Below are 25,657 nucleotides of genomic sequence, written 5' to 3'. Positions count from 1 at the left end.
CGGCGCTCGGGGGCCCCCGGCTCGCTGGGGCTCCGCTACCCAGCCGCGATCAGAGGGGGCGGGGGGCGCAGGAACCCCGGCGTCCGGGCTGTGTGCAGCCGCAGACCTATTCCAAGTTTCCACGTAGTTGCGAGAGCCCAAAAACTGTGGCGTGCACGTCGCTGCTAAGTGGGAGGGGGTGTTTGTCATTGCGTTCAAAAGGGGCGTTTCGATGTCTCCCATCATGCAAGCGAGTGCTCCAGTGGTATGGCTCTCCGCCGCCTTTGAAAAACAAGTGCTTCGAGCCAAAACAAGTGCTTCGAGCCCTTTACCAGGAGGGACTAGGCACACAACCACCTCCGACACTCCTCGGGCATGCGAGAATTCGGCTTTCCTTAGTGGGGCCCACCGCTGTTGTCCGGGAGGTAAAGAAAGTGATCAGTCAACGGCCTCAGTGTGGCTTTTCTCTTTCCCTCGTTCCTCCCTCTAACAAAGGAGATACAGAGAACAAGCCTCCTAGCTCCCACGGAGGAGGAGCTCAGGAGTCAGGCGAACATCAAGTACTTACTGTGTGCTCGCCCCTCCACTCTGGGGAGGCTGGGGGTACGGGAGTGAAGGGGGCAGGGAGACCGCAGGCTGCTCCAAGCTCACCGTCGTGTCCATGGCGAGTAAGTGCGCACAGGCCTGAACAGGCAGGCAACCAAATGAGGATCTTGCCTCGTCCTTCCACCTCCTGGAAGGGCAGTGATGATCGACAGAGTTGTGGGTCGGAGAGCACCACCTCAGGCTGCCACCTCCCCAGTGGTTCTCGGCCTGAGGAGCTGTACGTCCATCCGCCCACCGCTCCTGTTTGGTCTTCACAGCTTCTCTGGGCCTGGGAGTACTTTCCTACATGCCAGAGAATCCACCCAGTCAGAGAGCTAAGCCCCCCGCCCTCCCCTGGGGCAAGGTTCGGCCTACACTGCATCCCCGTGGTTCACCCATCCTTCTGGGGGACCATCATACCAGGCTGCCTGGTGACGGGGAGGACACCACCAGAGCTTTAGCGAGAGGAACCACACATTTCAGTGAAGCAGAGAGGCTTTGGTGACACTTGGACACACCTAAGGCGCACAGTGTACTTCTCTGCACTGGTCATTCTGAGTTGTGAACTAGTCAGTCTAGCTAGTGGTCTCCTTGCTTCTAGAATCTCACAGAGGTTTCTTCTGTGCATTGATCTTCCCCAAACATCACGATGAATCACATGCAGTACAAAAGCCATCAGTGGCACTCCATTGTCTCCTAGAGATCAGGTTAAGTGGCCGGGCATTTGAGATTCTTCTTCACAATCTTACCCCACATTTCCAATCTTGGCTTCCTCATGCAAACTCTATACTGCAGTGGTTCCCAGTCTTAGTTACACAATAGAATCACCTGGGGAGCTTAAAAACAGAAACAAGGCCGGGCAGGTGGCTCACATCTATAAACCCAGCACTTTGGAAGCCCAAGACAGGCGGAACACCTGAGGTCGGGAGTTTGAGACCAGCCTGACCAACATGGAGAAACCCCATATCTACTAAAAATACAGAAAAAAAAAAAAAAACCGCGAGTGTTTGGCTTTTACTCCCAAATTGTCTAATTTAATTGGTATGGGTATGTCATGGGCATCAGGATTTTTTTTTGTTTGTTTGTTTGAGACAGAGTCTCGCTCTGTTGTTCAGGTGATTCTCCTGCCTCAACCTCCTGAGTAGCTGGGATTACAGGTGCCCACCTCCTTGCCTGGCTGAATTTTTTATATTTTTAGTAGAGATGGGGTTTCACCATGTTAGACAGGCTGGTCTCAAACTCCTGACCTCAAGTTATTCACCCACCTAGGCCTCCTCAAGTGGCTGGGATTATAGGCATGAGCCACCACAGCCAGCCACATCAGGATTTTTAAAAGACTATAACATGCTGCAAAGTTTGGGAATCACTGCTAACCACCAAATAGTTGGGCTACTTGCTATTTCCTAGGCATCATTGGCCCTTTCACTTTTAGGATACTTTCCATATCCTTCCTCCAATACTTTGCCCAACATCCCTCAATTCTATATTTAGGAAAGCTCATGCCACCTCTTCTAGCATACCTCTTTCTATTTGTGATTTTTGGGTTTGTTCAGTTTGGGTTTTGGTTAGGTTTGGTTTTGGTTTGGGGTTTTTTGGTTAGGGGGGTATTTTTTGGTTCTGGAGATATTTTTGGTTTTGGTTTTGGATTTTTGTTTTGTTTTGTTTTTCTTTTTGTTTTGGCAGGTTTTTTTGTTTTGTTGTTGTTGTTGCTGTTTTTGCCAACTACAAGGCATCTACTTCCAGAAAGTCTAGCCAGTTTCTTACATCAAAGAGAGCAAACCAAGGGATTAGTGAAGGAGAGGAGGATTTAAAAAAACTGAAAAGGGGCCGGGCGCGGTGGCTCAAGCCTGTAATCCCAGCACTTTGGGAGGCCGAGACGGGCGGATCACGAGGTCAGGAGATCGAGACCATCCTGGCTAACACGGTAAAACCCCGTCTCTACTAAAAAAATACAAAAAACTAGCCGGGCGACGTGGCGGGCGCCTGTAGTCCCAGCTACTCGGGAGGCTGAGGCAGGAGAATGGCATGAACCCGGGAGGCGGAGCTTGCAGTGAGCTGAGATCCGGCCACTGCACTCCAGCCCGGGCGACAGAGTGAGACTCCGTCTCAAAAAAAAAAAACTGGAAAAGGTCCTTTTACACTTTGACCAGTCTTTCACTAGTTTTCATAAGCATCTCAGAATTTTTTTGTCATACATCTTCTTTTGGTATCTTCACCATAGTCCTCAAAAGTCACATCAGTATGTTATCTTTCTTTTTAAAATTGTTTCTTCTCTGTCTTCTATTTTTATATTTTTATCAGTTATACATTCACAGTGAAAAGAGCAGGCCTCACCCAGGCACAGTGGCTCACGCCTGTAATCCCAGCACTTTGGGAGTCCCAGGTAGGCAGATCACCTGAGACAAGAGTTCAAGACCAGCCTGACCAACATAGTGAAACCCCATCTCTACTAAACATACAAAAATTAGCTGGGCGTGATGGTGCATGTAATCCCAGGTACTCTGGAGGCTGAGGCAGGAGAATCGCTTGAACCCGGGAGGTGGAGGTTGCAGTGAGCCAAGATTGTGCCACTGCCCTTCAGCCTGGGTAACAGAGCGAGACTCCATCTCAATAAAAAATAATAAAAATAAAATAAAAGAGCAGGCCGCTTTTCCCCATCCACCTGACTTCTTCCCTAGAAACAACCACTTTTACATCTTTTACCTGATTATTTTGATGGCTATGCTTATATCTCTAAATGTTTGTATTGCTACTTCTTGTTGTTGGGGCTTTTTTCCCCCAGTTTTATGCATGATCAGGTAAAATTTTTGAGACTGTGCTTGTCTGAAAACCTTTATTCTTAATATAGTTTGGCTGGGTATAAAATTATCAGCTAGAAATCATTTTCTACAGGGCATGGTGGCTCACCCCTGTAATCCCAGCACTTTGGGAAGCCGAGACAGGAAGATCACCTGAGGTCAGGAGTTTGAGACCAGCTTGGCCAACATGGCAAAACCCTGTCTCTACCAAAAATGCAAAAATTAGCCAGGCGTGGTGGTGGAAACTTGTAATCTCAGCTACTCGGGAGGCTGAGGTGGGAGAATCGCTTGAACCCAGGAGGTGGAGATTGCAGTGAGCCAAGATCACACCACTGCACTCCAGCCTCAGCGACAGAGGGAGACTGTGTCTCAAAAAGAAAAAAAAAAATAGAAATCATTTTCCTTTAGAATTCTGAAGTTATTACTTCAGTGACTTCTGGCTTCCAGTACTGCTGTTGGGAATTCTGAAAACATTCAATCACCAATTTTATTTATTTATTTATTTATTTAGAGACAGAGTCTCACACTGTCGTTCAGGCTGGAGTGCAATGGCGCAATCTCGGTTCACTACAACCTCTGCCTCCTGGGTTCAAGCATCAGTCACCAATCTTTTTATAGGACTTCTTCTTTTTTTAATCTCTGGAAGCATGAAGAATCTTCTTTTCCTCCCCAGTGTTTTGAAATTACACAATGATCTGCTTTGATGTGGGCCCATTCATTGATTCCACTGGGTACTGAGTGGGTTCTTTCAGTCTCAACACTCAAGCTCTTCCGTCTGGGAAAATATCTTGAATTATTTTATTGATGATTTTTTTTTCCCATTTTCTTTCTCTCTCTCTTTCTTTTTTTAATCCTATTATTCCTATAATATAGGATTATTTAAACCTATATTGAACTTCCAGGACTGATCTCTGTGATATAGTTGCTTGATTTTCAAATCACTTCTCTCCTATTTTCCATCCTTTTTGTCCTTTTTTGCTCTAGTTTCTGGGAGAGTTTCTCAACTTTATCTTCCACTTCTTCTTAATGAGTTTTTTGTTTTTGATATCATACTTTAACTTTTCTAAGAGCTCTTTTTTATTCTATAAGCATTCCCTTGTTGGAGTAGTCCATTGTCTTTTCATGATTACATATTTTTTATTATCTCCTTGCAGATGTTAATAGGGTTTTTTTTGTTTTCCTTTTGCATAGGCTCCATTCTCCATGATCCTTTTTCTGTTTCTGTTTTCTGTTTTGTTCCCCTTGTTATGGATTTTCCTCAGATGCTTAGCTACTCATTACTAACACTGGGGAACAAGATATCCATCAACAAAGAACTGATAATAAACTATGGTACATCCACATTGTGGGAAAATATGGAGCTGTACTAAGAAATGAGAAGTATCTCTATATAAGACTGTGGGCTGAAGGCCAGGAAATATTGCTAAGTGAGAAAAATCTAGAACAGTGTTTATAGTGTGCTACCTTTGAAGTAAGTAGAATTGGGTATTTTTATGTGTTTGTTTATGATTTCTGAAAGAAACAATGGAAAGAAAACTAAAAACTGAGATACATGGTTATAAGAAGGTAAGGGGTAGAGGAGACCAGGAGGGAAGCTAGGCTTCCTTAAATATGCCTTGTTTTATAGTTTTAGCTTCATAACCATATATGTATTTAACATAATTGGGAAGTTGTATTTAAGTTTTTAAAAGCAGTTCCTAAAATTGAAAACAAACTGAGACAAACTAAACTTAACTGTATATCAAGTAGATAGCATAACTACACAAAAATTATTTCTAGTGACATTAGGACACAATATTTTGACTACAGGGATGTATTCTAAGGGAAAAAGATAACAAACAATAAAAATACTGAATTTTATAGTCATATTTTTACTAAGTAATACTGGCACACTATTTTTAAAACATTTATCTAAAAATATTGCTTAGTATTTTTATTACTTAGTAATGAGTGTAAATTAGAGTAAGCAAATAATTAATTATGACAATGTGTCATTCAAAACCAAGATTTTCAATATAAGAGAAAAATACAAATATAAAATGAAAGAAGTTGAGGGAAAAATCTGTAATCTGAAAACTGAATTAGAAATACCAGTATGGACTCATGATTTATTTCCTATCTCTATTCATTCTGTCCATCTTTGATATGATGTGGTATTACTGGGCTCATTAACAATGTGCACCTCTGGCACCCAGGAAGTGGTCTCTAAACAACATTCTTCTCTACAAGAAACCAAGACTCTAAAGAAAATTACTGATTCTAAGTCTGGGACAGAAACGTACAAGCTGAGCCTGGGACATTTTGTTGTTCCAGAAAGCAAAGAAACTACCAAAGAGTAATGGGATTGTGTCCAGGGATCCTGCAAGCAACTTAAATGGGCTTCCACTGTTCAAACGTGAGAAAGTAAGCATTAAAAAGAAAAATCAGGCCTGGCATGGTGGTTTGACTAATCCCATGCCTGTAATCCCAGCACTTTGGGAGGCCAAGATGGGGAGGGATCACCTGAGGTCAGTAGTTTGAGACCAGCCTGGCCAATATTTTTTATATACTAAATATTTTTTATATACAATATATTTTTTATATACTAAAAATATAAAAAATTAGTTAGGTGTGTGGCATGAGCCTGAAATCCCAGCTACTTGGGAGGCTGAGGCAGGAGAATCTCTTGAACCTGGGAGAGGGAGGTTGCAGTGAGCCGAGATCACGCCATTGCACTCCAACTTGGGCAACAAGAGTGAAACACTTCCTCAAAAATCAATAAAGAATAAAAATAAAAAGATTATCCTGAGCAGGGGTCTATGGATGTCAGCAGACTGCTAAGAGGTTCATAATACATAAAAGGTTAAGAATCCCTACTCTCGATCTACCAATTCTAATTTTTGTATTTTTAGTAGAGATGAGGTTTCTCCATGTTGGCCAGGCTGATCTCGAACTTCTGGCCTCAAGTCATCTGTCTGCCTCGGCCTCCCAAAAAGGTGAGATTACAGGCATGAGTCATTGTGCCCGGCCTATTTCCCACTTTTCTAATGGCTTTCCAGCTTCCAGGCTTTTGTTGCTGTTGCCTTCTCTCCTGTTCTTCCTCTCCGTATGCCTTTTAACAATTTAGTGGGGTTTCAGGAGGGAGAAAAAAACCAATACTTGTTTTCAATTCACCAAAGTCCTACAATATTTTTTTTAAATGGTTGAAAGTCCTGTCTTTTGGAGAATGTGCTCAATAATGCTTTTTCTCCCCATTCCACATCCCCCACTCCCATGCCTCCCTAGGATTTTGCTCTCTGGCGCTCAGGGCCTTAGATTGCAGAGACAGATCAATGGGTGATTTGTCTGGGCAACTGCCTATGCTACTCACCTATAACAAGCCCCAAAACATTACTGGAAAGCTAACAAGATGAAGTAGTTTTATCTACCAAAACTCTGGAGAGAGTTTTATATGGGATTGGAAAGAGCATTTGGAAATACCAGTTGGTTTGGAGGCTGGAGGCAGGAGTGATGGAGAACCAATCCAAAGGACAAGTTCACTAACAATAGAAGGTGACTCAACTGCTTTTCAACAGGAATAGGTCCTATTAGATGCTGGGTTCTGCTTGTGATAAGCAGTGTAAGGAGTCAGGTCTGAAATAAAATTCCCTGGACCACAGAGGAAAGGCTAATATTCCAGCCAGGTCTTTGTCCACTGCCTTTGCCCAGACACTGCTCAGTCTCTTCTCTGTAGACAGACTGAACGCAAATTTTAAAGTATTAATTTCAAAGGATAAGAAAAGGATGAGAAAATCACCCAACCAGGGTGTTCACAGGTCTCTACCTTCTGAGTCTGTGGGCTTATCCGTTATTATAATATCTTGAGGGCATTGTCTTGCCCCACCTATCTTTCTGCTTCTTACATGTGGTGGTTGGTTGAAAGAAAGGTAAGCTCTTCTCATTTGAAAGTATCCAAGGACCAATTTTAATAACACTGAATAACTGAAAGTTGTCAGGTAATCTTAGGGATGTAAGCAGGCCAGAATCATCACTGTCAAAAACATCAGCAGGCTGGGCATGGTGGCTCACACCTGTAACCCCAGCACTTTGGGAGGCCGAGCTGGGTGGATCACTTGAGGTTAGGAGTTCAAGACCAGCCTGGCCAACGTGGTGAAACCCTATCTCCAGTAAAAATACAAAAATTAGCAGCCAGGTGCTGTGGGTGACTCATGCCTGTAATACCAGCACTTTGGAAGGCCGAGGTGGGCAGATCACCTGAGGTTGGGAGTTCAAGACCACCCTGACCAACATGGAGAAATCCCGTCTCTACTAAAAATACAAAATTAACTGGGCGTGGTGGCACATGCCTGTAATCCCAGGTACTCAGGAGGCTGAGGCAGGAGAATCACTTGAACCCAGGAGGCAGAGGTTGCAGTGAGCCAAGATCCCACCATTGCACTCCAGCCTGGGCAATGAGAGCAAAACTCCATCTCAAAACATAAAAAATTTTAAAAATTAAAAAAAAAAATTAGCTGGGTGTGATGGCAGGTGCCTGTAATCGCAGCTACTTGGGAGGCTGAGGCAGGAGAATCACTTGAACCCAGGAGGCGGAGGTTGCAGTGAGCTGAGGTCACGCCAGCCTGGGTAACAGAGCAAGACTCTGTCTAAAAAAAAACCAAAAAACAAACAAAAAACCAAAATCAACAGAAACAAATGACTATTGAGTTATGCCATGGTAGCCACTATACCAAGGGAAGACCACAGACCAAACTCTATGTACCCGGATAGCTAACCAAGTAAAAAAGACAACTACTTACATGATCAGGAGCATGCAGTACAGAAATAAATATCAATTTTTTTTTTTAAAGAGAAGAACTTAAGTAATGCAAGTACAGGAGGAAGGACAATTTATCTTCACTCAACATTTCTGAAGCACCATTCTTTAAATTCCTTATGATAATGTAAGTTGTTCTTAAAACAGTCTTCTAAGAAGGATATTAATACCTGCATTTTACAGAAAGGAAAACTAAAGAAATTAAAAGTTAAGCAATCTGCTATATAACCAGTTGGTCAAAAGGCTAACGCTAGAAAATAGAGGCAAGTTCAGAATAGGCTTGGCTGTGTGTCTCCTGGACCCTGAGCTTAGTCCATCCCGGATTCTGATGCTCAAGGATGATGTCACTGGAGACCACTGGGAGCATTATCTATTACATATGCTTAGAGGCAGACAGGTTTATACAGCAGCAACAACAAAAACAAAACAAACAAACAAACAAAAACACTGAAGCAGAAGTTGTTTTCCATTTCAACTTCAGTGGAACTGATTCTTACCTTGTATAAGGGTAAGAATCTGAGAATGCCAATGAGGTGTGTCATATACGACACTAATCTATCCTGATAATAGGAGGGGCAGCATGGACTATTTATAGTCCAACCTTGAGATACACACACATATATATATGCCCTTACACAGACACCTTCGCCCACACAGAGAATTGCACATTCTTGAAAATGTATACACACACAAAGAGTAAACCAATGAACATGCTCACTCAAGTCCGTGCAGCTGCAACACACACACACACACACACACTCTACTCTGTCTTGATTTCCCCATTTTGAATGAGCACAGCCATTCATCTATGAACCCATCAATGCTCTATCTGACCCCTGTCCTTAGCAGAAGCTACTTCTCTCAGTCTCTGAGCCAGCCCTGAGAGGGCAGATATATAATCAGTAGCCTTCACACTCACAGTCCTAACTACCTACTACACCCACATGGATGGGCTAATTCTGGTACCTCCCATACCCTTAGAACAGTGGTTCTCAACCAAGGGTGATTTTTCCCCAGGGAATATTTGGCAAAGTCTATAAACATTTTCAATTGTCATAATTCTGCAGGAAGGGGAAAGGGTTCTTCTGGCATCTGTTAGGTGGTGGCCAGGGATGCTGCTGAACAGTCTAGAACGGACAGGTCAGTACCCCACAACAATGAGTTATTCAGCCGAAAATGTCATTAAGGCCAAGGTTTGGAGACCTTGTCTTAGGAGGAGCAATGGGCAACTGTCCTGCCCTTAGCCATTGCTAATAAACCACTTAGGCTGCTTCCTCCTAGATAACTAGCCATGGATACCAGAGACACAGCTACTTGGACCTGAGTGGGCAGGCACCTATCCCTAGGGCAGCCAATATGCAGATTATCCATTTTCCCCTGAGGCAAACTGGTGAGAAAGCTATGCCAACAGAGACCACAGCAATTTTCTGGACCAGACCATCTCTCAGCAATTTGAACTGCAGGTTAGGGGCAACTGGTAGTGGCAGCAAAAGATGAAAAACAATGAAAGAGCAGCTACAGGGGCCACAGAACCAGATTCAGCTGAAGCCATCAGGTCAAGAAAAAAATACACAGAGTGAAGGCAGTTGCTTGGGAAAGCAGCAGGAGTGATTGAAGTTGATGAGGAGGGACTGGGGCACCGTGCTATTAGATGATCTATTAGCACAAGTCAATGAGCCAGCCTGGGCAACATGGTGAAACCCTGTCTCTACCAAAAAGACAAAAAATTAGCCAGATGCGGTGGCATGCACCTGTGCGCCCAGCTACTCAAGAGGCTGAGGTGGAAGGATCGCTTGAGCCTGGCAGGTGGAGGTTGTAGTGAACCAAGATCATGCCACTGCACTCCAGCTTGGGTGACAGAGTAAGACCCCGTTTGAAAAAAAAAAAACAGTCAAGGAGAACCAAGCTGTCCCAAGGGAGCATCCACCTTGTTCCCAAGCTGTAGGAGGCCTGGTTGCAAGGTAGTTTCTGCAAACTTGTGAGTCCTACTTCCCTTGTCGGTGCCTGTGACTTGATGATAGACTCTCTTGTGGGCTGAATTGTTTCCCCTAGTAAGGATATGTTGAAGTCTTCACTCCCTGTACCTCAGAATATGGCCTTATTTGCAAGTAGGGTTGTTGCAGGTATAATTAGTTAAAATGAAGTCATTCTGGAGTAGGAGGAGCCCCTAATGTAATATAACTTGTACCCTTATAAGAAAATGGCCATGTGCAGACACAGAGAAACAGAGAGAATGCCCCATGAAGATGGAGGCAGAGATTAGAGTGATGCATCTGCAAGCCAACCATTGCCAGCTGTCACCAAAAACCAGGAGAGAGGTGTGGAATAGATTCTCCCTCAGAGCCCTCAGAAACAACGAATCCTGCCAACACCTTAATTTTGGACTTCTAGCCTCCAGAACTGTGAGAGAATAAGTATCTGTTGTTTGAAGCCACCCATTTGTGGTACTCTGTTACAGTAGGCCTAGCAAACTAACACAGACCCCATTACCCATAGTAACCCAAGTGCATCCCTGTTCCTGATAATATTTCAGCCCTTGCCCTCGAGTTTATAAGGCTCTAGAACGCTGGCTGTCTTCTGACCATGCCCCTCCATAAGGGATGAGGAGTCTACCAGCCCAAGGGGATGTGCCCATCTAGAGTCCACACCTAGCTTCTAGAACACATTTGCAGTACCTAGACCCCAAAATTCCCTGCCAAAACAGCTCTGAGACTTATTTAAGAGTCTGGTCAGGCCTGGTTTTTGTGTCTATCTTTCTGAGAGTGAGGGTATGCCACTCTCAGAAACTGGGGGTATGCCACGTACCGGTGCACATACCCCCAGTTTCAACAGTTGACCAAGGGCCAGCTATTTGCCAGCAACTAGGGAAGCTGTGGACAGAACTTGGACTTATGGCCTGGGGTGGCCACACACATATGTATCTTATTCTGTAGGACAGAGGTAAGGCTATGAAGAGAAAGGGAGCAGGCTGTGGGCTCTGGATCTCCATTTGAACTCTTGCCCCAGCTCCCAGGACAATCAGGGGTAGACCTATCACTCTTACCCCCACAGGTCAGGATTAATGTCCAACGAATGGGTCCTGGGCATCTTCATGCATCATTCTGTTCCTCCTGTAGGCCCCAGCCACAGGAAGGGACTGCTGCCTCTTTCTCTTTCTGTGCTCTGACCCATCGCCCTCTAGGTGGCGCTCTACACAACCAACCTCAGCAGCTGGGTCAACTCCTGCTCCCCGCTTCCTTCTTCCCCTTCATTATCACCTCCACAAAGGGGATCTGCACCAGATTTCTTAAGAATCTTGGCCTACTCTTGTAACTGGGGCCCCCAGATGTCTGAAAACAGAGGTCACATTCAGCTGTCTACAGAGATCAGGCAAATATCACAACTAAATGTGTCTGGCCAGGTAGGTGTAAGTGCCCAGGAGAGGTAAGGTCTACAGCAAACTGGGACAGCCAAGCTCCTTCTAAAGTGGCTCCAGCTAATTGTTGCCATGGAGATGGTGGGCTTGGTGTCAAAAAAAACTTTTGATTTTCTGATAGAGACTGGAAAACTTGATTTAATTATGTGAAAGTTCCTGTTCAACTAATTCAAAATTTCGGCACAGTGTCTACCACATAAAACTCAGCCACAGACAGACCAGAGAGGTTGGCAAGTTTATTACCACAGATAAAACCAAATACCTCTATTAGATCTAATTGACAAGCTGAGGAAGCCTGAAGCTATCCTACGCCTTGTTTGCCCTGACCTTACTGAACTCCAGTTTGAAGAACTAGTGGTATTTTCATGAATTGTTATTTTTGTGGCCTGATGTGACATTCCCACTTCCTTCTATCTGGCAAATTCCAAAAGCTTGTGATGAGTCCTTTATGACTCATCTTTATCATTACCTCCCATGTGTAAACCTGGACTGTCCCAGATAGCCAGCCCAGCCTCTCCATTTTCACCACTCCCTGCTCAGTACTCCTTATTCATGCCTCTATTAAAGCTTTTATCACATCATTTTATAACTGTCATCTGTCACTAGACGGTGAGCACCTCAAAGTCTAGGATTTTATCTTGTTCATTCTATGTTCCTAGCTCCCTGGCACTTTGCTGACACAATGCTTGCGGAATGAATGAATAAACAGCACAGATCAGTAATTAAACCAATGTCAGGAAGCTACTGGATATAATTACAAATTAGTATTCATGACAATAAGTTTATCATCATAAGAGCTTAGGAGTGGAGGAAAATAATTTTCAGCAGGATGGCTAAGGAATTTGCATTTGACCTGGGAAACTAATTCTTATAGGGAAGGGGAGGAAAAAGGAAGAATAGTCTGGAAATAAAACTAAAGGCCCAAAGGTCAGATAGTCTGCAGTGGTCTCTGATGGTGAGAATGGTAGGGGTGGCAAGTAAGACAACAAATGAAATAAAATAATTATAATAAAGTTTTCTTAAAGGGGAACTATGAGGAGAGAGTTGTGTAGGGACAACTGAGGTGGTGGGATGATAAGAATAAGAAAGTTCTTCCAGGACTCTGCTGACAGCCATCTTGAACCATTACCACACTTGTAAAGGTGTTTGTTTCCTATGGTGACATCATTGTTGCTCCTTTTCCCTAGCTTCAGTCCTGCAGGGACTTGTTACACCAGGAGCTGCTACTTCCATTTAGGTATGCCACCACCGTGCGGTGGGAGTGTGCAGCTACATGACTTACTGGCAGGCTCACATTTTACCTTAATACAAGTGGATGGAAATTGTACTCAAGCTCAGCACGTTTACAGATCCAACTTTAATGACATCTAAATATCATACAGAGATTTATCTTTACATTAGCTGAGGTCAAGCAAAGAAGACCATACGCAACTCGGTTCATAATCAATCAGGCCCTCCCTTCTTCATGTATATTCCTTCTGTGTTCCTCCTCTTTAGGGACAGAGATTTATTCATCTTTGCTTTCTCCATAGGGCCTTACATACTGCAGGTGCTTTTAAAAAAAAATCTCTTCTTAGTGGACTTATATAAAGATGATATAGCAAGGTTTTTTTAAGTTCCAAAAACATTTTATCACTTTTTCAGAAAAGTGAGAGTAAAAACTTGTCACCCATAATTCCACCACACTAAAACAGTGACTATTGATGATTAGCATCCTTGGCCAGGCGCAATGGCTCACACCTGTAATCCCAACATTTTTGGAGACCGAGGTGGGCGGATCATCTGAGGTCAGGAGTTCAAGACCAGCTTGGCCAACATGGCCAAACCCCATCTCTACTAAAAATACAAAAATAGCCAGGAGTGGTGGTGCATGCCTATAATCCCAGCTACTCAGAAGGCTGTGATCCCCACTACTCAGACGGCAGGAGAATGACTTGAACCCAGGCAGTGGAGGTTGCAGTGAGCCAAGATCGTGCCACTGCACTCCAGCCTGGGTGACACAGCGAGACTCTGTTTTTTTTGTTGTTTTTTTTTTCAAAAAAACAAAACAAAAGATCTAGCTTTGTTTTTACTCTCCATGGACCATTAGCCATAAGGAATTGCTGGACACTATATGATATGGAAAGAGATTTATTTCGGGTTAAGTGAAGGAAATTTAAAGCAGATTAAAATGCTTTTGGTTTTAAGTAAGAGAGAATCTGACTCAGATTAGCTTAAATGGAGATGTACTGGCTCATGTAATGAAAAATGTGGAATTCAGACACAGTGTTTCCAGAGCTTCACTCAGGAAGATTCGGTCTTCATGATGGCGATATGCTAGTTAGAAAAGATGTATGTGCCAGAGTAAAGCCCTCCTCTTTACGACATTTGACTCCCTCCCCATCTCCTTGCCAATTAAACCCATTCAACTAGCTTAATGTGTGCAGAGCCAGCTCATTCAGCCTCCCTGTCTCTTCATTGTTAGATATGATTAGTCAACCAAGAGACTCCACACATTTGAGGAAAAACTATTCATGAAAGACAAAGATAAATAAACATAAAAAATATGGCCCGAGAAGTAATAGAGATGGTCTTGGAAATAGAAAAAAATTACAAAAATTAGCCAGGCGTGGTGGCGGGCACCTGTAATCCCAGCAACTCTGGAGGCTGAGGCAGGAGAATCACTTGAAACCGGAAGGTGGAGGTTGCACTGAGCCGAGATCCTACCACTGCACTCCAGCCTGGGTGAAACAGCGAAACTTTGTCTCAAAAACAAAACAAAACAAAAAACCCCATACTTTCAAAACACAGAACCACTGGGCACAGTGGCTCACACCTATAATCCAAGTATTTTGGGAGGTCTAAGCAGGTGAATCACTTGAGGTCAGGAGTTTAACACCAGCCTGGGCAACATGGTGAAACCCTATCTCTACAAAAACTACAAAAATTCACTGGGCACAGTGGCGTGTGCCTGTAGTTCCAGCTACTCAGAAGTCTGAGGTGAGAGGATAGCTTAAGCCCAGGAAGTTGAGGCTGCAGTGGTCTGAGATTGTGCCACTGTACTCCAGCCTGGACAACAGAGCAAGACCCTGTCTCAAAACAAAAATGAACAAACAAAAACAACAACAACAACAATAAAATGCAGTACCATTTACAACCACTTCAAGGAAAATAAGGTACCTGGATATTCATTTGATATGATTTGATATGTTTGTGTCCCTCCAAAATTCATACTGAAAATTCCCAACGCAATATTAGTAAGAGGCAGGGCCTTTACGAGGTGATTGGGTCATGACAAATCCCATCCATGAGGGATTAGCCTTATGAAAGGGTTTGAGTGAGTCTGTTAGTCCTCTTTGCCTTTCTACATTTCCACCATGTGAAGATGTAGCAAAGAGGTGCCATTGATGAAGCAGAGAGCAAGTCATCACCAGACACCAAATCTGCTGGTGCCTTGATCTTGGACTTCCCAACCTCCAGAACTGTGATAAATAAATTTCTATTTATTTTTATTTTTATATATGTATGTATGTATTGAGACATAGTCTTACTTTGTCACCCAGGCTGGAGTTCAGTGGTACAATCTTGGCTGTCTGCAACCTCTGCCTCCCCGGCTCAGGTGATTCTCCTGCCTCAGCCTCCCGAGTAGCTGAGATTACAGGCATGCACCACCATGCCTAGCTAATTTTGTATTTTTAGTAGAGACAGAGTTTCACCATGTTGACCAGGCTGGTCTCGAACTCCTGACCTCAGGTGATCCACCCGCCTCAGCCTCCCAAAGTGTTGGGATTACAGGCATGAGCCACTGCACCCAGCCTTAAATTTCTATTATTTAAAAATTACCCAGTCTAAGGTATTTCGTTATAGCAGCCTTAATAGACCTATATAATGTTTTATTTTTATTTTATTTTTTATTTTTATTTTTTGGAGACAGAGTCTTGTTCTATCCCCCAGGCTGAAGTGCAGTGGCATGATCTCGGCTCACTGCAACCTCTGCCTCCCCGGTTCAAGTGATTCTCATGCCTCAGCCTCTTGGGTAGCTGGGACTACAAGCACACACCACCACACCCAGCTAATTTATATATATATATATATTTATTGATTTTTTTTTTTTTTGAGACTGAATTTCACTCTTGTTGCCCAGGCTGGAGTGCAATGGCATGATCTTGGCTCACTGCAACCTCTGCCTCTTGGGTTCAAGCCATTCTCCTGCCTCAGCCTCCCAAGGAGCTGGGATTGCAGGCATGTGCCACCATGCCCTGCTAATTTCGTATTTTTAGTAGAGACAGGGTTTCTCTATGTTGGTCAGGCTGGTCTTGAACTCCTGACCTCAGGTGATCCACCTGCCTCGGTCTCCCAAAGTGCTGGGATTACGGGCGTGAGCCACTGCGCCTGGCCCTAATTTTTATATTTTTAGTTGAGACAGGATTTTGCCATGTTGGCCAGGCTGGTCACGAACTCCTGACCTCAGGTGATCCACCTGCCTTGGCCTCCCAAAGTGCTGGGATTATAGGTGTGAGTCACTGCTCCTTGCCTAAGATAATATTTTAAAAAATACTTTATTGGCTGGGTGAGGTGGCTCATGCCTGTAATCCCAGCACTTTGGGAAGCCGAGGTGGGCAGGTCACGAGGTCAGGAGATTGAGACCATCCTGGCCAACTTGATGGAACCCTGTCTCTACTAAAAATACATACAAAATTAGCTGGACGTGGTGGCATGTGCCTATAATCCCAGCTACTCGGGGGGCTGAGGCAGGAGAATCACTTCCACCTGGTAGTCAGAGGTTGCAGTGAGCCAAGATCATACCACAGCACTCCAGCCTGGCGACAGAGCAAGATTCCATCTCAAAATAAATAAATAAATTAATTAATTAATTAATTTATATATTGAGGTGAAATTAATTCACATAACTTAAAATTAACCATTGTATTTATTTCATTTTATTTATTTATTTATTTATTTATTTATTGTTTTGAGATGGGGTCTTAGTCTGTCGCCCAGGCTGGAGTGCGGTGGTGCAGTCCTGGTTCACTGTAGCCTCTGCCTCCCAAGTTCAAGTGATTCTCATGCCTCAGCCTCTAGAGTAGCTGGGATCACAGGTTCACATCACCATGCCTTGCTGGCTTTTGTAATTTTAGTAGAGATGGGGTTTCACCATGTTGACTGGGCTGGTCTCGAACTTCTGACCTCAGGTGATCCACCCACCTCAGCCTCCCAAAGTGCTGGGATTACAGGCGTGAGCTACTGTGCCAGCCTAACCATTTCATTTGATTTTTATTATTTTTTTAAGATGGAGGCTTACTCTGTTGCCCAGGCTGGAGTGCATTGGTGTGATCTCAGCTCACTGCAACATCCACCTCCTGGGTTCAAGTGATTCTCCTGCCTCAGCCTCCTAAGTAACTGAGACTACAGGGAGTCCAATATTTGTATTTTTAGTAGAGACAGGGTTTCACTATGTTGGCCGGCTGGTCTTGAACTCCTGACCTCAGGTGATCCACCCCCATCAGCCTCCCAAAGTACTGGGATTACAGGTATGAGCCAACACACCTGGTCCAGCCCAACCATTTTATTTTATTTTATATTATTTATTTATTTATTTATTTTTGAGACAAAGTCTTGCTCTGTCACCCAGGCTGGAGTGCACTGGCATGATGTCAGCTCACTGCAACCTCTGCCTCCTGTGTTCAAGCAATTCCCCTGCCTCAGCCTCCCAAGTAGCTGGGATTATAGGCGTGCGCCACCTCGCCCAGCTAAGTTTTTGTATTTTTAGTAGAGATGGTGTTTCGCCATATTGGCTAGGCTAGTTCCAAACTCCTGACCTCAAGTGATCTGCCCGCCTTGGCCTCCCAAAATGCTGGGATTACAGGCATGAGCCACCGCACTCAGCCCTAACTATTTTAAAATGAACAATTCAGTGGCATTCAATACATTCACCATGTTAGGCAACCACTACCTCTACCTAGCTCTAAAGCATTTCCATCAGTCTATGATAAAACCCCTTACCCATTAAGCTGTTCCTTCCATTCCCTCTCCCCTTCGCCATTGACAACCAGCAATCTGCATTCTATCTCCATGATTTACTTATTTATTTATTTTTTGAGATAGGATCTCACTCTGTCACCCAGGCTGGAGTGCAGTGGCGCTATCTCAACTCACTGCAACCTGTCTCCCAGGTCAACCAATTCTCCTGCCTCAGCCTCCCAAGTAGCTGAGACTACAGATGCCTGCCATCATGCCTGGCTATTTTTTGTATTTTTAGTAGACACCAGGTTTCGCCATTTTGGCCAGGCTGGTCTCGAACTCCTGACCCCGGGCGATCAGCCCACCGTGGCCTGCCAAAGTGCTGGGATTACAGGCGTGAGCCACCAAGCCCGGCCCTGTCTCTATGGATTTATCGATTCTAGATATTTCAAGTATACAGAGTCGTATAATATGTGACCTTTTTTGTCTGGATTCTTTCATAACGTAGCATAATGCTCTGGAGTTTCAGCCATGTTGTAGCATGCATCAGTACTTCATTCTTTTTATAGCTAAATAATATTCCACAGTATTTATATACCAAAATTTGTTTATCTATTAATCTGTTGAGGGACATTTAGGCTGTTTCCACCTTTTGGCTATTGTGAATGGTGCTACTATAAACACATGTATACGCACGCCTGTTTATGTTTTCAGTTCTTTGGGGTATACACCTAGAAGTGTAGAATCATATGGTAATTTTGTTTAACGTTTTGGAAAAATATCAAACTGTACCCACAGTGGTTGCACCATTTTGCATTTCCACCAGCAAAATGTGAGAGTTCTAGTTTCTCCATATCCTTGTCAATACTTATTTTTCTTTTTAAAACATAGCTATCCTAATACATGGGAAGTGACATTCATTGTGGTTTTTATTTGCATTTCCCTAATGATTAGTGATGTTGAGCATCTTTTCATGTATTTGTTAGTCATTTGGGTATCTTTGGAGAAATGGCTATTCAAGCCCTTTGTCCATTTTTAATTGGGTTGTTTGGTTTTGCTGTTGAGTTGTAGGAGTTCATTATGTATTCTGGATATTAATCACTTACCTGATACATGATTTGCAAAGATTTTCTCCCATTCTGTGGGTTGCCTTTTCATTCTCTTCATGGTGTCCTTTGATACACAAAAGTTTTTCATTTTATGAAGTCCAATTCACCTATTTTTTTCTTGACCAAAAAGTAGAAACAACTGAAATGTTCGCCAACTCATGAACAGATAAACAAAATGTGGTATATAATGGGATATACTCAGCCATAAAACGAATGAAGTACAAACACATACAACATGGATGAACCTTGGAAACTTTATGCTAAGTGAATACAGTCAGATAGGAAAAGGGAAATATTGTATAATTCTATGCATGTGAGGTACACAGAATAGTCATTTTCATAAGAACAGGAAATGGAATAGTGGTCACCAGGGGCTGAACAAAGGAGAAGATTGGCAGTTATTATTTAATGGATATAGAGTGTTTTTTTTTTGAATGATTAATAAGTTATGGAACTAGATAGTGATAATCATGAATGTACTTAACACCACTGAATTGTACACTTTAAAATTGTTAAAATGGGGCTGGGTAGAGTGGCTCATGCCTGTAATCTAATCCTAGCACTTTGGGAGGACAAGGAGAGAGGATGGCATGAGCCCTGGAGTTCGAAGTTACAGTGAACTCTGATTTTAACCACCCAATGGGTTCACCTTGCCCACTGCCTAGACAGAGCCGATTTATCAAGACAGGATAACTGCAATGGAGAAAGAGTAATTCATGCAGAGCTGGCTGTGTGGAAAACCAGAGTTTTATTATTACTCAAATCAGTCTCCCCAAGCATTCGGGGATCAGGGTTTTTAAAGATAATTTGGCAGGTAGGAGCTTGGGAAGTGGGGAGTGCTGACTGGTCAGATTAGAGATGCAATCATAGGGGGTTGAAGTGAGTTTTTCTTGCTGTCTTCTGTTCCTAGGTGGGATGGCAGAACTGGTTGAGCCAGATTCCTGGTCTGAGTGGTGTCAGCTGATCCACTGAGTGCAGGGTCTGCAAAATCTCTCAAGCACTGATCATAGGTTTTACAATAATGATGTTATCCCCAGGAGCAGTTTGGAGAGGTTCAGACTCTAGGTGCCAGAGGTGGCACGATCCCTAAACTGTAATTTCTAATCTTGTAGCTAATTTATTAGTTCTGCAAAGGCATTAGTTCTGCAAAGGCAGACTGGTCCCCAGGCAAGAAGGAGGTCTTTTCAGGAAAGGGCTGTTATTAATTTTGTTTCAGAGTCAAACCATGAACTGAATTCCTTCTCAAGGTTAGTTTGGCCTACTCGCAGGAATGAACAAAGACAGCTTAAAGGTTAGAAGCAAGATGGAGTTATTTAGGTCTGATTTCTTTTTTTTTTTTTTTTTTTTTTTTTTTTTGAGACGGAGTCTTGCTCTGTCGCCCAGGCTGGAGTGCAGTGGCCGGATCTCAGCTCACCGCAGGCTGCGCCTCCCGGGTTCACGCCATTCTCCTGCCTCAGCCTCCCGAGTAGCTGGGACTACAGGCGCCCACCACCTCGCCCGGCTAGTTTTTTGTATTTTTTTTTTTTAGTAGAGACGGGGTTTCACCGTGTTAGCCAGGATGGTCTCGATCCCCTGACCTCGTGATCTGCCCGTCTCGGCCTCCCAAAGTGCTGGGATTACAGGCTTGAGCCACCGCGCCCGGCCAATTTTTGTGGACATATGTTTTGATTTTTTTGTGTAAATACCTAGGAGTGAAATTATTCAGGTATGGTATAGGTTTATGCTTAACTTTATAGAGTACTTAAACTTGATTCTTTTATCTAAAATTGTGATAAATACACATAACATAAAATGGACCATCTTAACTGTTTTTAACTGTACAGTGCAGTGGTATTAAGCACATTCACATTGTTGCACAACCATCACCACCATCCATCTGCAGAACTCTTTTTATCTTACAAAACTGGAACTCTGAACCAGGTGTGGTGGCTCATGACTGTAATCTCCTTTGAGAGACTGAAGCAGGAGGAGTGCTTCAGCCCAGAAGTTTGAGACCAGCTGGGACAATATAGTGAGACACTGTCTCTATAAAAATAAAATAAAAATAGACCAGGCGCAGTGGCTCATGCCTGTAATCCCAACACTTTGGGAGGCCAAGGCAGGCAGACTACCTGAGCTTAGGCGTTCAAGATCAGCCTGCCCAACATGGTGAAACCCCATCTCTACTAAAAATACAAAAAATTAGCTGGGCACGGTGGCGCTTGCCTGTAGTCCCAGCTATTCTGGGGGCTGCAGCAGGAGAATCGTTTGAACCTGGGAGGCAGAGGTTGCAGTGAGCTGAGATCATGCCACTGCACTATAGCCTGGGCAACAGAGTGAGACTCTGTCTCAAAATAAATAAATAACATAAAATAAAAATAGCCAAGTATGGTGATTGATATACGTCTGTAGTCCCAGCTACTCAGGAGGATAAAGTGGGAGGGTGGCTTGAGCCCAGGAGTTCAAGCCTGCAGTGAGCTGTGAGCATGCCATTGTACTCTCCCTGGGTGACAAAGCAAGGCCCTATCTCAAAAAAACAAAAACAAAAACAAACAAACAAAAAACCAGAAAAAAACCCCAAAACTGGAACTCTGTATCTATTAAACAGTAATCTGTCATTGAGTGGTGCTAAGTGTAAACAATTTTTTTAACAAAAGAAAAAGTAAAAAGTAAATTTTGAAAAAAAGAGTTAAAAAAAAAAAAAACTCCATTACCCCCTCCCCCAGCCCCTGGCAACCACTGTTCTACTTTCTTTCTGAATTTCACTACTGTACATAACCTTATGTAAGTGGAATCAAACAGTATTTGTCTTTTTGTGACTGACTTATTTCACTTAGGATAGTGCCCTCAGCTTTAAAAAGGAAAGACATTTTGATACATGCTACAACATAATATTCTGTTGTATGTACATACCAAATTTTATCAATGATTTCATCTGTCAATGAACATTCGGGTTGCTTCCACCTTTTGTCTATTGTGAATAATGCTGCTGTGAACATGTTTAAGTCCTTGCTTTCACTTTTTTGTGTATACACCCAGAAGTTGAAATGCTGGATTATATTTATATGCAATTCTATTTTTAATATGAGTCACTGCCATACTGTTTTCTATAGTGGCTGCACCATTTTACGTTCCCACTAAGAGAACATGAGTGTTCCAGTTTCACCATATCCTCACCAACACTTATTTTCCATTTTATTGGTGGTAGCCATCCTACTGGATGTAAACTTGATTCATTTTTCCAACCTTTTTAATATGGAATTTTCAAACACACACAAAAGATGAGAGATCTCCAGGTACCCACTACAAGCTTTAATAATGATTAACATTTGGTAGCAGGTGGACAAAGATATACCTTCTCTATAGCAGCTATAAGATCAGGGACAAACAGAGATCTATTTGGAACTGCCAACTAAGAATGGTGTTTTGTAGGCTGCCTGATGAATAAGGTTAGATAACTAATGGCCAGTCCTTCAGCCTGTGCTCAAGGGATGGGATAACAGTAAAGCATAGTTGGTGAAGGAGCAGCAGAGAAAGGTCACAATTGATAGGCCATAAGAGAACCCTCACTATCACTTACTATTCAGACCATTCACTTCATATTCTTACAAGTTATTTTCCTTTCATAAAAGAAAGCTGAGGTTTTTATTTGTGTTTGTGGTGCATGTGATCCATGAGAGGGGACTCAACCAGATGCTATGTGTAAGTAGTACTTAATCCGACAGTATTAGTGGGCTGGCGGGCTTTCCTGGTTACATGGGAACCGTAGAAACCCAAGCCAGGCACAAAAGCCAAGACTGAATTCTCCAGTAAGTCACCTGGTAGCCTCGACAAGCTGATGCTTAAAAAAAGAGCCAGTGACCATTAATAGGAAGCTCCTGAAATGAGTCCTCTGAACATCCGCAAGTATGATCAGCTACACCTGAGCTGAAACTTGCCTTTTTCCCTGCCAGGAAATCATGGGTTCAGAAATGGCAGGCACCACGTATATTAACTGTATTTCCTTATTTTCTGTCTTCTTGATGTTCTGGCATCAGGTGCCTCATTGACCCAAGAGACTTCCCCTCCTAGGACTAGCTAATTCCTAGAAATATCAAACCACTCCCCTGTAAGCATGCCATTCCTATGCAAACCAACCAATCCAGAGCCCATACTCTAAACCACTTCCTTTACCTGGCAAGATCTTCCACACCAGGGGGCAATGTTCCTCTATTCTAATCACTCCCGGGGCTAGATACCAGATAGTTACCTGGTTACATCCTAATAAACCCATCGTAAGTTGAAAATATCATAAGCCAAAAGTAAATTTAATCAGGTGTGGTGGCACATGCTTGTAGTCCCAGCTACTTGGGAGGCTGAGACAGAAGAATCACTTGAGGCTGTGGGGCACTATGATCATGCCTGTGAATAGCCACTGCACCCCAGCCTAGGCAACATGGTGAGACCTCATAACTTAAAAAAAATTAAAAAACAAGCTCTTACCAGTCGAAGATAAGGCAATATAAGCAATAAGCACTAAAAAGAATAATGACTGAAAACCAAAATAAATAAAAAGATAAAAGTCCACAAGCTGATAAATAAAAGATTTTATTTAAAAGCCCACAAGTAAAAAAGAGGAGAGAGACACTAACTCCTAATTCTGAAAATCAGTAATTAAAGGGAAATAAGCCTTCAACAATTTATTTTTCTTTTCTAAGACAGCATCTTGTTCTGTCACTCAGGCTGGAGTACAGTGGCACAATCACAGCTCACTGCACCCTTGAACTCCTGGGCTTAAGCAATCCTCCTGCCCCAGCCTCCTAAGTGGCTTAGAATACAGGTGTGTGCTTCCACATTTTGCTGATTTTAAATTTTTTGTAGAGATGGGGTCTCACTATATTGCCCAGGCTGGTCTCCAACTCCTGGGCTCAAGCAGTCCTCCCACCTAGGCCTCCCAAGTAGCCAGGGCCATAGGTGTGCACCACCATGCCCAGCTAATTTTCTTTTTTTCTATTTTGTAGAGATGGGGTCTCAGCATGTTGTCTAGGCTGCTCTCCAACTCCCGGGCTCAGACAATCCTCCTGCCTTGGCCTTCCAGGTATGAGCCACAATGCCTGGCCAGTAATTTTTTAATGAAGGCCCCCTGGGGCCTGGCACTGGTTTGGGCACTGGAGATTCAGCAGTAAAGTAAAATAAATTTCCTCATTGATCTTGTCAGTGACTCCTTTGCATGCTTGCTTCACACTATATTTCAAGGCAACAAAATAGTTGCAGTTGATGGGAAAAAGTTCCATCTTACAGAAAACTTTCAGCTAATAAATGTAGAGGGAATGATAAAGTTAGAAAAATAACTATATTTTAAGTCCTAATGGAACAACAGACCCAGACAACAATGACCAAGAGATGAAAAATATCAGGTGAAACATTCAAACAGAACCTGTCAATGGCAAGATTGGGCTGTAACCCTGAAACCACTGACCAATCTCGGCATTACTAAAACAGGGCTGACCAGATAGTCTATGATCCTGATGTAAAGCAATAAGAAGTACATAGCACCACCTTTTCAGTAGCCAAAACAGTTAAATCTGAATCTAATCAAGCCTTTAGAATTACCTTCATGATTGGATGAAATATGGAGAGCAGAGGAACAAAGTCAACAGCACAAAAAGGAAGAAAACAGATAAATCTAGAGAGTGCCACATTCTGCAAAACTGAGTTGGTTTCTTCATCAAGACAATGGCATGGAAAAAAAAATGAGAAGTAGGCAAAGGGACTCCTCTGGATTGAATGAAATTTAAGAGACACGGTAGCCGAGTATGACATGTGGGCCTTGTTTGGATCTAGATTTGAAGAAATTGATTGTAAAAAGTCATTTTTGAAGACAAATAGTGAAATCTGAATATGGGTTAGGCACTAGTTTTTGCTAAAGAATTATTATTAGGTGGGATAATGGTACTGTAATTAGGTAAGATTGGAATTATTTCTTTAAATTATATTGTTTTTAGAGATAAAAATAAGACCTTCAGTGCTGAAGAAGGGCACAGTGGCACATGGCACAGCACAGCATCTACATCATCAGTCAAGTAAGAATTTAAGGCACCTGTCAGGCTAAAGTCCAGCGAGCGACGCGCGGCTGGGAGGCAGGAGAAAACGCGGTGCCCTGGAGATAGTCCCCGGCAAGGCGGGCTGATGTTGTCTGGTGCTCTGGCTCCCCACTGCTTCCGTACCCGTGATTATTTGTACTTTCAAGTGCTGAGTCCTGGACACATTCGATACATCTTCACAGCCACACCTGCCAAGGACTTCGGTGGTATCTTTCACACAGGTATGAGCAGATTCACCTTGTCCCCGCTGAACCTCCAGAGGCCTGCGGGGAACTCAGCAACGGTTTCTTCATGCAGGACCAGATCGCTCTGGTGAGGAGTGCTCCCTCCTCTCCAAGACTCGGCGGTCCAGGAGCATGGCGGGCGGGCCGTGATCATTTCTGACAACGCGGTTGACAATGACAGCTTCTACGTGGAGATGATCCAGGACAGTACCCAGCGCACAGCTGACATCCCCGCCCTCTTCCTTGTCAACCGAGAGGGCTACATGATCCGCCGCTCCCTGGAACAGCATGCGCTGCCCTGGGCCATCATTTCCATCCCAGTCAATGTCACCAGTATCCCCACCTTTGAGCTGTTGTAACTGCTCTGGTCCTTCTGTAGAAGAGTTTGTCCCACATTCCAGCCATAAGTGACTCTGAGATGGGAAGGGGAAACCCAGGAATTTTGCTATTTGGAATTTGGGGATAGCATCTGGGGACAAGTGGAGCCAGGTAAAGGAAAAGGGTTTGGGCATTGCTAGGCTGAAAGAGGGAAACCACACCACTGGCCTTCCCTTCCCCAGGGCCCCCAAGGGTGTTTCAGAAGAGGCAAGAGACAGGCCCCAGGGCTTCTGGCTAGAGCCTGAAACAAAAGGCGCTGAAGGTAGGTGGCCTGAGAGCCATCTGTGACCTGTCACATCTCATCTGGCTCCAGCCTCCCCTACCCAGGGTCTCTGCACAGTGACCTTCACAGCAGTTGTCAGAGTGTTTTAAAGA

At 43.5% G+C, this 25,657-nt stretch overlaps 1 pseudogene; it reads left to right on the top strand.

Annotated features, from left to right (window-relative positions):
* The window catches only part of LOC105519887, a 26,389-nt pseudogene extending 732 nt beyond the window's left edge, over positions 1–25,657 (top strand).

Source organism: Colobus angolensis, unplaced genomic scaffold, assembly GCF_000951035.1.
Source record: "Colobus angolensis palliatus isolate OR3802 unplaced genomic scaffold, Cang.pa_1.0 Scaffold36, whole genome shotgun sequence".
Lineage (NCBI taxonomy): Eukaryota > Metazoa > Chordata > Mammalia > Primates > Cercopithecidae > Colobus > Colobus angolensis.
The sequence above is the reverse complement of the archived record's forward strand: the minus strand, read 5'-3'. Positions and strand labels throughout refer to the sequence as shown.